This window comes from Scyliorhinus torazame, chromosome 1, assembly GCF_047496885.1.
Source record: "Scyliorhinus torazame isolate Kashiwa2021f chromosome 1, sScyTor2.1, whole genome shotgun sequence".
Lineage (NCBI taxonomy): Eukaryota > Metazoa > Chordata > Chondrichthyes > Carcharhiniformes > Scyliorhinidae > Scyliorhinus > Scyliorhinus torazame.
In genome coordinates, this window is record NC_092707.1 from 140,096,205 (window position 1) to 140,107,420 (window position 11,216).

Sequence of the window (11,216 nt, forward strand, 5' to 3'; positions counted from 1 at the left end):
CTTGAGACTTAGAGGAGAGTGTTCCATCATTTGTAAGGCACTGCTCCTCTGCATCTGCTCAAATGGGGACAGTGTACTCTGCTGGTGGGACTTCCTCAGAAATGGAAAAGAGGGGGAGGAGGAAGAGGAGGCAAGATGAGCACAGGTAGCATCAAGTTGAACTTCCGATGCCTTGACCCAGCCGAGGGAATCATTGCAGTATCCCCCAGAGCGTGACTGTCTCATAGGTGTCATTTGCACAATCTCGCTCTGACAAGAAGGAACCCAGTGGAGGCTGAGGAGAGTGAGGCAGGACCACTAAGCCATGGAGGATGACTCCAGTGATGTGTCTGAGGATGAGCCTGGGATCGCACAGGTTGAGGACTCTGAGGTGAACAATGGGAACATTCAGGGGGGCAGGGACATCCTGCAGTTAGGCTTGGTCTCGAGCACGATATTGGATTGGTCAGAGTACTTGACATTAAAACCTGTGATGACAACATCTGCTCTTACGCCCATACAAAAGAAGGATCCGGAATATTACCGCTGTCTATTTCCCAATCTCCCACACACCTCCTTTTCCTCGGAAGTGCTGAACTATACAATGGTTCCACACACACTGTCAGCCTGCCATCCCCTGCCCACATTTCCATCGTCCCTAAGAGAGCAAGATTACTCGGCAAGTGTCAGTTGGCTGTTCCACTGCGGAAGGCATTGTGCTGTGCAAAGACCCTGTGCCCTTGAAATTCTAACAGGGGTCTCACGGCAGAACATTAAGCACATTTTGCATCAACGCCGGAGTGTCCTGCCTGGGACAAATGAAATGCTCACAGCCCAGGGTGATCGGACACTGGGAATCTTTTGATCTCCACCGCTTGCTCCTGCACCATTAAGCACTCGGGAAACATACATTGTCGCTTTATTGTAGCTGCAATCTTAAAAAGAACAGACTCTGTTTGATGGAATATACTTACTTTAATTGCGTACAAAAAAAAGGCATAGTTTAATACTGAATCAGGGACTAGAGTCTGAAAGAATTTAGAAATTAACACAGAGTACCATTCAGAGAATGACAAAGCGTGTGACTAAAACACCTCAAGAGAGATTTCTCATAGCCAAAACAGTTTATAAGATGATGTTGTTATTTTAGTTTGAATTACCTACAGCTTTTTTTTAACATATAATGTTGGTAACCGGTGATTAGTCCCACTGCAGTCTAATCAATAATGAAGTCTCCTATAGTCCTGTAATACATTAGCAAAGTAATAGCACAGAACTTGCCTTGTACAGGAGTTAAATTAAAATTCAGAGCATGTGTATAGTTGCAGCATTCTAGTAGTCAATCAATGTATATAAGAAAAGGGGACTTATTTAGGAAACCAAACCTGAGGGAATTTGCCAATTTGCAAATATCGACTTTCTCTCAATTCTAAGATTATATTTTTTCATTATGCTAAGATCAATAGTGTTTCTTCCTCCCGCACGCCACTCCCTGAATGGTGAAGTAAGCTGGCCTCCTCTGTTGTTCTACACCCTCTCAGGGAGAAATCAGAGATTATTGCCGAAGAATAATTTACAGATTTCATTGCTCCCAGCAGCTCCATGGAATCGAGTTTGAAACTGTATTGTTTAATATTAATAATATGCATACTGAACAGCTCCGAGGAAATTCTTCCATCTGCTATTTTAACTGAGATTGGATGCCCTGAAGCTTGACAAACTGGTAAACTTTATTGGCATTACCATGTTTTATTGCTGATATCGCAGAGCTTTTTGGAGACAGAGGGAGAGATTTACTCTCTCAGGTAGGAAACAGAGGTCAGAACTATTTCCAGGTGTCAAATCCACCCCCGGAGTGAAAAGAACCACTCTTTAGGATTTCCCAGGCCCCACAGCCTGGAGGCAGATTCGCCAACCAATTAAGGATGTTGGACAAGCTCTTGGAGTTAAAGGGTGTATGAGTCCTCCCTGTTGATTCCCTTATTTTCCATTTCTTTATTTTTGCCGTTAACATTTTAATCCATGATGCTTAATGGACATGCACCTTTAAGTCGAGCAGTGGTAGTGAGGAACGCAAGAGTTTCAAAGGAGAATACTATGCTAGTCTTCGAGCAGCAGAGCTCAGACTTTCTGCCACCCAAGCGATCTGTGGGACTCGGTTCGATTGGTTGGTTGGTGGTCAATGAATTGACCAAAAGGTCGTATTCTGCCCGGTAACAGGCAGTGATTGGATTCTACCCGAGTGGAATGATTTCTCAGAGAACTAAGGAAAGCGCAGTCAGATCCTAGACACTCAGAGGAAAGGAGTTGCTCTCTCTCTCTCTCCTTTCCCTCCAGAAAAGCTGTATGGCTGCTGTATTTCTGAAACTGCAGAGACCTGAATGAATCCACAGTGAAAATCATTGCAGACTGAAAGCAGAAATTTTGAACTGAAAGCCGAGATTGAAGGAAGATGTGTGAATAAACAACCATCTGAAACAAAGAATCATCCATTTTACTTATTATTTTACACCCCTGTTTTCCCCTCCATGTATATCTGTCTGTCTTGTGTGTGTGTGTGTGTGTGTAGAGGGTGGGGGCGAGTTAAAGGGGGAGGTTAAGAATTAGATAATAATTAACCTATTGTATTTGCTGTCTATTTAATTATAGTTACTGTTATTCATAAAATTAATTGTGTTTAACGTTACAAACCTGGTGACTGTAGTTATTGGGCAGCTAAGGGCCAAAGACTTTGGGTGTTTTTCCAAGAATTATTTATTAATTTCAATTGTGTTACGACAGGGTCATGTAGGGCTGGAATTGACCATGCACTAACCCAGGGGTGGATAACAAGGGTCAATCAATTTGAAAGGAGCAGAGGCTGCAATGAAAGGTAAGTGAGAGGATGCTTCAAGGTGGGAGCTTCCCCTCTCCAAATTTTCTTTTTAAATCTTAGATTAAAAAATAGTTCCTGGAGCCAGGTCAACACTGGAGGAGATGGAGGTTGAGGGGAAACCCCCTTACTGGGCAACCTGTGGCTGCTCCTGCACTCGGGTATGCAGGTAGGGCATCTCCACCTGTCAATAGCACTGGGCACCTGGTTTGGCACCAGGAAGTCACCTCCAGAATCAAAACTGATCCCCGCTGCCTGTGGGAACCTGGACCCCGGCTGGGAAAATTTAGCTGCCCTCCTTTAATTGGGGCGCAATTCAGCAAATTGCACGAGAGCCCCATATCGGGTTCCACGCCAAGCACCAGGCCGATCGTGAGTCACCCGACTCGCTCCACCCAGCGAGATGCAGATGTGAATATTTACATGAGCCTAACATTTCATCTAAACATCCGGACGGCAGATTCACCTGGTGCCCAGAATTCAACAACCACACCTGGGAGACCTCGCCAGGGTGCAATTTAGAACTGGTCCACACAAACGTGGATCAGTTGGAACGGAACCTGGGGGCAGTCTCTTAGGCCATTTGAGCCTGCAGGATGGTCAGGGGCAGGGCAGGGTGGTACCCTGGGACTTCCCCTGGCACCTGGTCACCTTTGAACTGCCAGCCTGGCACTCTGGTCATGCCACTCTGGCACTGTGGTCCCCGGGTGGCATGGTGCCAGGCTGGCAGTGCCAAGGTACTCAGGTGCCAGGTAGGCTCTTCCAGGGGTCAGGCCCATGCCAATTGGAGGGTGGAGGGGGGGGGGGGTTCCAGGGGCCTGGAGAAGGGTTAGGATGGGGGAAGGTGAGAGGAGGTTGATAAAGCTTGGAGTGGCTAAAAGGAGGAGGAGATGATCAGGACTGCTGATCAAAATGGCGCCCCGATCTGCGGACAGCTGTTCCTGTTGGCGGGATCACTTTGCCAGCAGGAAATCACTCTAAGTGCGGCCTCGGAGGTGAGAAACTCCCCAAGGCCAGAAAAAAAACCAGCAGAGCTACAGCCGCCATGAAACACCCCACTAAGACATCTTAGTTTGAAGTCTGTTAAATCACACCCTTGGGCTCAGTTAAGCTCTTAATCAGTCTGATTCAGCAACCAGCACGTCTGGGTGGGTAACATTGCTGCCTTGTAATCCTGCCTCTGCGAAAACCACCTGGATGCAGGATGGGGCGGGGCACGCTTCGGGAGTCATATGGTGAAACCTCCAGGAATACATCCGACCATAGTTAGCAACCCTATCCACCGGCATCCTCAGGTCTACCCAGCCTGAAGGGAGAGGCTGCCTGCATTAGAAAGTGGATAATATGACCCAGGTTCAATCCCGGCCCCGGGTCACTGTCCTTGTGGAGTTTGCACATTCTCCGTCTCTGCGTGGGTCTCACCCCCGTAACCCAAAGATGGGTACGGTAGGTGGATTGGTCGCGTTAAATTGCCCCTTAATTGAGAAAAATTAATCGGGTACTCCAAGTTTAAAAAATTTTCAAAAGAAAGTGGAAAATGTGGAATATCAGTCAGTTGGTGGTGGAACCATTTTAATCATTTAACTTTTAAAGGTTTCTTTTTGGAGTCAGCTGTGGCTAGTGTGACATTATAGAAATGTTCAGTATACAAAGTCATGTTAAAATTAACCACTAGATGCAGCGAGATGCTATATAAAGCAGTGTCTCTCAGACTTCTGGGAGAGAGTGAAGGCTGGAGTAGAGTGTATAGGCGAGATCTAGAGAGGATAGAGTACAATTAGAGTTCGAGTGTTGAGACTAGTGTTAGTCATAGCTCATTGAATTTACAATGCAGAAGGAGGCCATTTGGCCCATCATGTCTGCACTGGCCCTTGGAAAGAACACCCCACTCAAGCCCACACCTCCATCCCATCCCCGTAACTCAGCAACCCCACCCAATCCCTTTGGACACTAAGGGCAATTTAGCATGGCCAATCCACCTAACCTGCACATCTTTGGACTGTGGGAGGAAACCAGAGCACCCGGAGGAAACCCACGCAGATATGGGGAGAATGTGCAAACTCCGCACACACAGTGACCCAAGCCGGGAACCGAACCTGGAATCCTAGAGCTATGAAGCAACTATGCTAACCACTGTGCTACCGTGCTGCTCATTGGTATAATTATTGTTTACTATAGGAGTAAGTGGCCGAGCTTAATTTAAGTAGTATAAATAAATGTTAGCTTCATTAATGAACTTAGCTTCTGTGGTCTTTGACACAAACAACATCACAAAGAACACCACATGGTACCAGGTTATGTGTTCCTGAAAGTAAGCGGTGAGTACAGAAAGAAAATTTAAATTTTAGGAAGAAATAAAATCATCACACCACTACACTGATCTCAGAACCAGCAAAAAGTTATTGAGAGTAAGATAAAAGGGCTGAAAAAACCAGAACACTTCAGGACGACGGTAAACTAACCTTAAACTGGAAAAATTTCCAACAGCAATTTGAAGTTTTTTTATCTGCCTTCACGTTAAAATCATCTGATCACTGAAAAATCACACTCCTCCTCAATTTGGCAGGTCCGCACGCATTTAAATGTTTTAATTCATTTGAATTCACAGACAATGAGGATTAAAAAAAGTATAATAATAATCTTTATTATTGTCACAAGTAGATTTACAATAGCACTGCAAAGAAGTTACTGTGAAAAGCCCATGGTCGCCACATTCCAGTGCCTGGTTGGGTACACAGAGGGAGAATTCAGAATGTCCAATCCAGCTAACCTGCACATTTTTGGACTGTGGGAGGAAACCGGAGCACTCGGAGGAAACCCACGCAGACACGGGGAGAACAGGCAGACTCCGCACAGACAGTGACCCAAACAGGAATCGAACCTGGGAACCTGGCGGTGTGAAGCAACTGTGCTAACCACTGTTACCATGCCGCCCAGAACGGGTCATGGTGAAACTTGATGTTCATTACAAAAAGCAAGTCAATGAGACATACGAGCACTATATGTTTGCAAAAAGGCTGCAGCTCAAAGGAGAATCATTTGACTCATTTGTCACTGATTTAAGGCTCCGGGCGGGAGTTGTGTAATTTTTCCTCTGTAATGGATTCAGTTTTGCGAGATCAAACCGTGTTTTGTATATTTGAAGAGCGATTGCAAGAACGATTATTAAAAAGACCAATTTTGACGTTAGAGAAAGCCCTAAACCTGTGCAAAGCCAGTGAGCAAACAACTAACGAGTATGTGGAACGAAAGAAAAAGGCATGAACCCGAGCTACGTGGTCGGTGCCATTGACTCTGTGGTGCAGTTGAGAAAACAGTGCGCCACACATGGCAGCCATTTTGAGTGTGACGTCAGCAACATCATGACGTGCACAAGCGTTGGCCATGCCCACAATAGTTACAATTGTCCGGCGATGGGGAAAAAGTGTTCGTAATGCAACAAACTTAATCATTTTGCCTCACAATGCCATTTTACTTCAGCGATACCGGCAAATAACTCAAAAAAGGTCATTCCAAAGATTTATAAATGTTCAGAGCATAAAAAAAGAAGGAATTGAAGAAAAAGATTTTTACTTCCAATGATGATTCCTCTGAGTTTACTCTACAGGATACCTTCATGATTAAAGCAATAACAAGAGTTAATGCACTGGACATTAATGATAAAACAAAATGTTAGTTCTCTGATTTAATTAAAGATTGGACTGTCATGCTTAATGTAACTGGGTCTGATGTGCAATTCAAGTTGGACACAGGCGCTCATGCGAAATTGATAACAGAAACTGATTTGATGAAAGTAGGCAGGCTTCCAAAACTTACAAAAGCCAATGGTAGATTAACAGACTACAATGAGAACACAATAGCGACAAAAGGTTCCTGCTACCTCACGGTAAAGAACAGTGACATTCGTATACCATTAGAATTTGAGATTGTGGATACGACAAAGTCATCACTAATTGGGGTAGATGCATGCATTCAGTTGAATTTGGTACAGAGAATATACACAGCCACAACTTTAAATGGTTCGCTAAATTATAGAATTGAAACAATACTAAGCAAATTCAAGCATGTCTTTAATGGAATGGGCACATTACCATTCACCTACAGCATTAAACTAAAAAATGATGCTAAACCAGTCATACATGCTGCCAGAAAAGTGCCAGCGCCACTGAGAGACCGTCTCAAGGATGAATTAGATAGGATGCAACAATGCGATATCATTTCAAAGGTGATTGAGCCGTCTGACTGGGTAAGCTCTATGGTATGTGTGCGAAAACCGAATGGGGATTTGAGAATCTGTATCGATCCCAAGGATTTAAACAATAACAAAAAAGGGAACACGATTCCATACCTAAGAGAGAAGAGATAACTGCAGAGATGGCACATGCCAAGTATTTCACAAAGTTAGAGGCTTCCAAGGGATTCTGGCAACTATGTCTTGATAGTAAAAGCAGAAAATTGTGTACCTTTAACACTCCCTTTGGCTGCTATTAGTTTAATCGATTGCCTTTTGGCATCATAGAAGCTTCCGAGATTTTCCACCGTGCGATGGAAACCATCATTGAAGAAATACCAGGTGTTCGTGTATATGTTGACGATGTAATAATATGGTTCAACACACAGGAAGAAAACTGTGAGAGGTTAATGAAAGTCCGAACAAGAATAAATTCCTATGGATTAAAGCTGAACAAAGAAAAATGCCAATTTGGAATCCAGAAACTTAAATTTCTTGGAGATGTCATATCCAAAGAAGGAGTACAACCTGATCAAGCCTAGATTCAAGCCATTGGTCAGAAGCCAATACCAAATGATAAGAAAGCAATACTATGGATGCTAGGCATGGTTAACTTCCGAGGTAAATTTATTCCCAATCTGTCCAGCAGAACAACTGCTTTGAGAAATCTAATAGAAAAGGACTGCAGCTGGACTACTGTTTCGCAGAAACAGATGAGCATTATTGACCAGATGAAACAGATGAGCATTATTGAAAGTAAAACAGCCAGTGCAATTTCCAGAGTCAACTACAACTAACCAGGACAATTTGTTTTCCACCATTGTCTTTCCTACAGCTTTGTTATCAAATACAAGAGACAATTCCAATGACACTGAAATGACATTTAGAAGGTCAAGAAGGATTAGAAAACCGCCAAATCATTTAAACTTATAGACACTAAACATCTACGACTCTGCAATTATAATCATGATATGTGATAACTTGATGCATGAACTGTATGAACACATTCTAGACTATGTATGTAAAAAAAAGTCAGAAAAGATTCAAAGAAAGGGGGATGTGACATTATAGAAATGTTCAGTATACAAAGAGTTAATATCATGTTACAATTAACCACTAGATGGAGCTCGATGCAGTACTATATAAAGCATTGACTCTCAGACTTTGGGAAGAGAGTGAAGGCTGGAGTAGAGTGCATAGGAGAGATCTAGTGAGTGCAGAGATTAGTGTTAGTAGAGTGTAGATTACTATAATTATTATTTACTTTAGGAGTAAGTGGTTGAGCTTAATTTAAGTAGTGTAAGTAAATGTTAGCTTTGTTAATGAACTTAGCTTCTGTGGTCTTTGTGAACACTACAACATCCATCCTGAAAACAGCATCACAAAGAACACCACAGCTAGGTTGGTAGCATACTTGCCTCGAGGTCGCCAGGGTCTGGGTTCAAATCCCACTCCAGGCCTTGAGCACACATATCGGAGCTGACAGTGCAATCTTGAGGTACCATCTTTTGGATTGAAATGTCACCATCTGCCCATTCGGATGGGTGCAGGAGATCCAACGGCACTATTTTGATGAAGTGGGGTGCGGTTTAGCTCAGTTGGCTGGACAGCTGGTTCATGATGCAGAGCGAGGCCAACAGTACAGGTTCAATGCCCTGAATGACTGAGGTTCTCCAGGAAGTTTCCACCTTCTCAACCTTGCCCCTCGTCTGAGGTGTGACAATCCTCAAGTTAAATCACCACCAGTCATCTCGACTTTACTTATTTGCTTTGATGAAGAGCAGGAGGAGTTACCCCAGTGTCCTGGTCAATATTTGTCCTGCAATCGCATGAGAAAAAAACAGATTAGTTGGCCATTGTCACATTGCTGTTTGTGGGAATTTGCTGAGTGCAAATTGGTGCTGAACACTCCACATTCCAACAGAGACTACACTTCAAAACATATTTCATTGCCTGAAAAGTGCTTTGAGATGTCCGCTGGTCGTAAAAGAAAATGCCACGTAAGTGAAAGTCCTTTCCTTGTACTTTTATTGAACCCATATCTGACAACATCTGTACTTTATACTTTTATCATTCTTTCAAATACATTTTCATCTTAAGCTGCAAGTGTGTGAGAAATGTAGCTGCGTTCATGACACTGAAACACAGCGGGGCAGCAATTCTGTGAGAAATTATCCTCAAGAAATTGTCGATAATCAGCGAGAAATGAGAGAATTTGTTTTTTCTTTCTCTTTCTGATTTTGCTCCAGCTCCTCCTTTCCCCTGAAGCTGATAGGCTCACGCTGCGAATCTAGCTGCTCCCAGTATGTGCGAGCGTGAGCAGCAAGCAACTTAGTTACAAGCCCCAAATCAGCAGCATCCTATCCCCAGCAGGGGAGCTATCATCATTATTTAATCACTCTTTAAAATCCCGACAGGGGGCCAATTCATATTTCAAGAGGCAAGGTGCTTAAACTCCCAGATATATTGTCTGCTAAAGCTAGACAAATTGCATTGTCTTCAATTAGAAGCCTACTGAGATCAGTTAATGTGCTTATTATGGTGGCTGGGCACTTTTAGTCTGAAGTCTCACAGTCGACAGAACCATCCAGCCATTCGCCTTCTTCACCTCTTTATGTGAATAGAGGATGAAATGAGCCTGATTTCCAGAAGACATCAGCAGATGTTAATTGGGGCAGACTGAGCAGTTTGTAAGGTAATTCCCGAATTAGGTTATCCCAGTCGGCTCATTTGACTGAATGAATCTCAGAGCCCAGTGCTAAAAAGAGGAGGAATCACCTGACCTGCCTGTTCATGATCACCATCCAGTGATTTCAAGTATTGCACAAATACTCTGCGAAAATGTTCCTGGACAATGGGGAGTGGGACTAATTGGATGGCTCTCTGAATGAACTGGCATAGATCCGACTGGCCTCCTTCTGCGCTGTGCTATACTCTGTGATGACTCCTGTTAGGAAATGCAGTCATAAACCTGGAGAGGAACAGGATGCCTTTGCTGTGATCCGCAATCCAATCGGCAGCTGATAGACATTGGGCAGGATTCTCCGTTTAGCAGACTAAGTTCTCCCGCCGGAGCTGAATCACACCAGATTTGCACTCCCGCTGGGGGAGCAAGATCCAATCCTTTGCCATGCCAATTTATGCAAGGAGAGGATTGTGGCGGATTCCTCAGGGAATCCCGCTATTAGGCCACCTTTTACAGCAGACGGCCCAGTGGCAAGGTCCCCACCCCACTAACCCCCCCCCCCCTCTCATCCCCCTGCCTCTCCGCAACACAATTCAGCCCCTTCCCAGGATTTTCTGTGTCACCCCCTCCTCAGAAGGAGGGTGCCCAACACCCCCATCGACCCGGTGAGTAGGCAGCACTGTGCCCTTGCCACCAACCCCCCGTCCCACATACCCGTAACCGCCACCCCCCCTCCACCAGGTGGACGGCCAAACCCCCACACTCCACCGCATGCCAGCACCCATATCAGCTGCCATTGTCGGGTGCCCTGGCCACTGAAACCACCAGCTACCTAGCCCGTGGGACTGCATGCGTATCACTGTCTAACATTGTGCATTTCCTGTTGATTCCACCAGAAGCAGGCCGCCCATAACGGCCGGGAGCGAGAGAAAACTGGAGAGGGACTGGCAGACCTGTGGCCCCTCACCATAGCAGAGCAGAGGGCCCTGGGTGTGGTCGGAGGGCCTGAAGAAACAAAGTACTGGGGTGGAGGTCAGCATCGGGCGAGGTAGTTTTTTAACAAATTTAGAGTACCCAATTATTATTTTTTTTCCCAATTAAGGGGCAATTTAGCGTGGCCAATCCACCTACCCTGCACAACTTTGGGTTGTGGGGGTGAGACCCACGCAGACACGGGGAGAATGTGCAAGCTCCACACGGACAGTGACCTGGGGCCAGGATTGAACCCGGGTCCTCAGCGCTGTGACACAGCAGTGCTAACCACTGCGGGGCTATTGTGCCCCCCATGAGACCTCACTGAGTTGCGGTTCCCTGTGATACGTGTGTCACCTCCCCCCCCCCCCACCACCACCACCCCGACACCACCCTTACACCCACCACCCCCCCACCACCCTCACACCCACACCATCCCTAACACCACCACCCCCACCACCACCACCACTGCTCCC

The 11,216-nt window shown here is 45.2% G+C and overlaps 1 long non-coding RNA gene across 1 annotated transcript in view; it reads left to right on the forward strand.

Annotated features, from left to right (window-relative positions):
- The window catches only part of LOC140429733 (uncharacterized), a 56,201-nt gene extending 47,821 nt beyond the window's left edge, over positions 1-8,380 (forward strand). The window contains exons 2-3 of the long non-coding RNA XR_011949178.1: positions 2,761-2,851; positions 5,513-8,380. This is a non-coding gene — a long non-coding RNA (uncharacterized lncRNA). The remainder of the gene's footprint in view (positions 1-2,760; positions 2,852-5,512) is intronic.
- Positions 8,381-11,216: the final 2,836 nt, after the last annotated feature.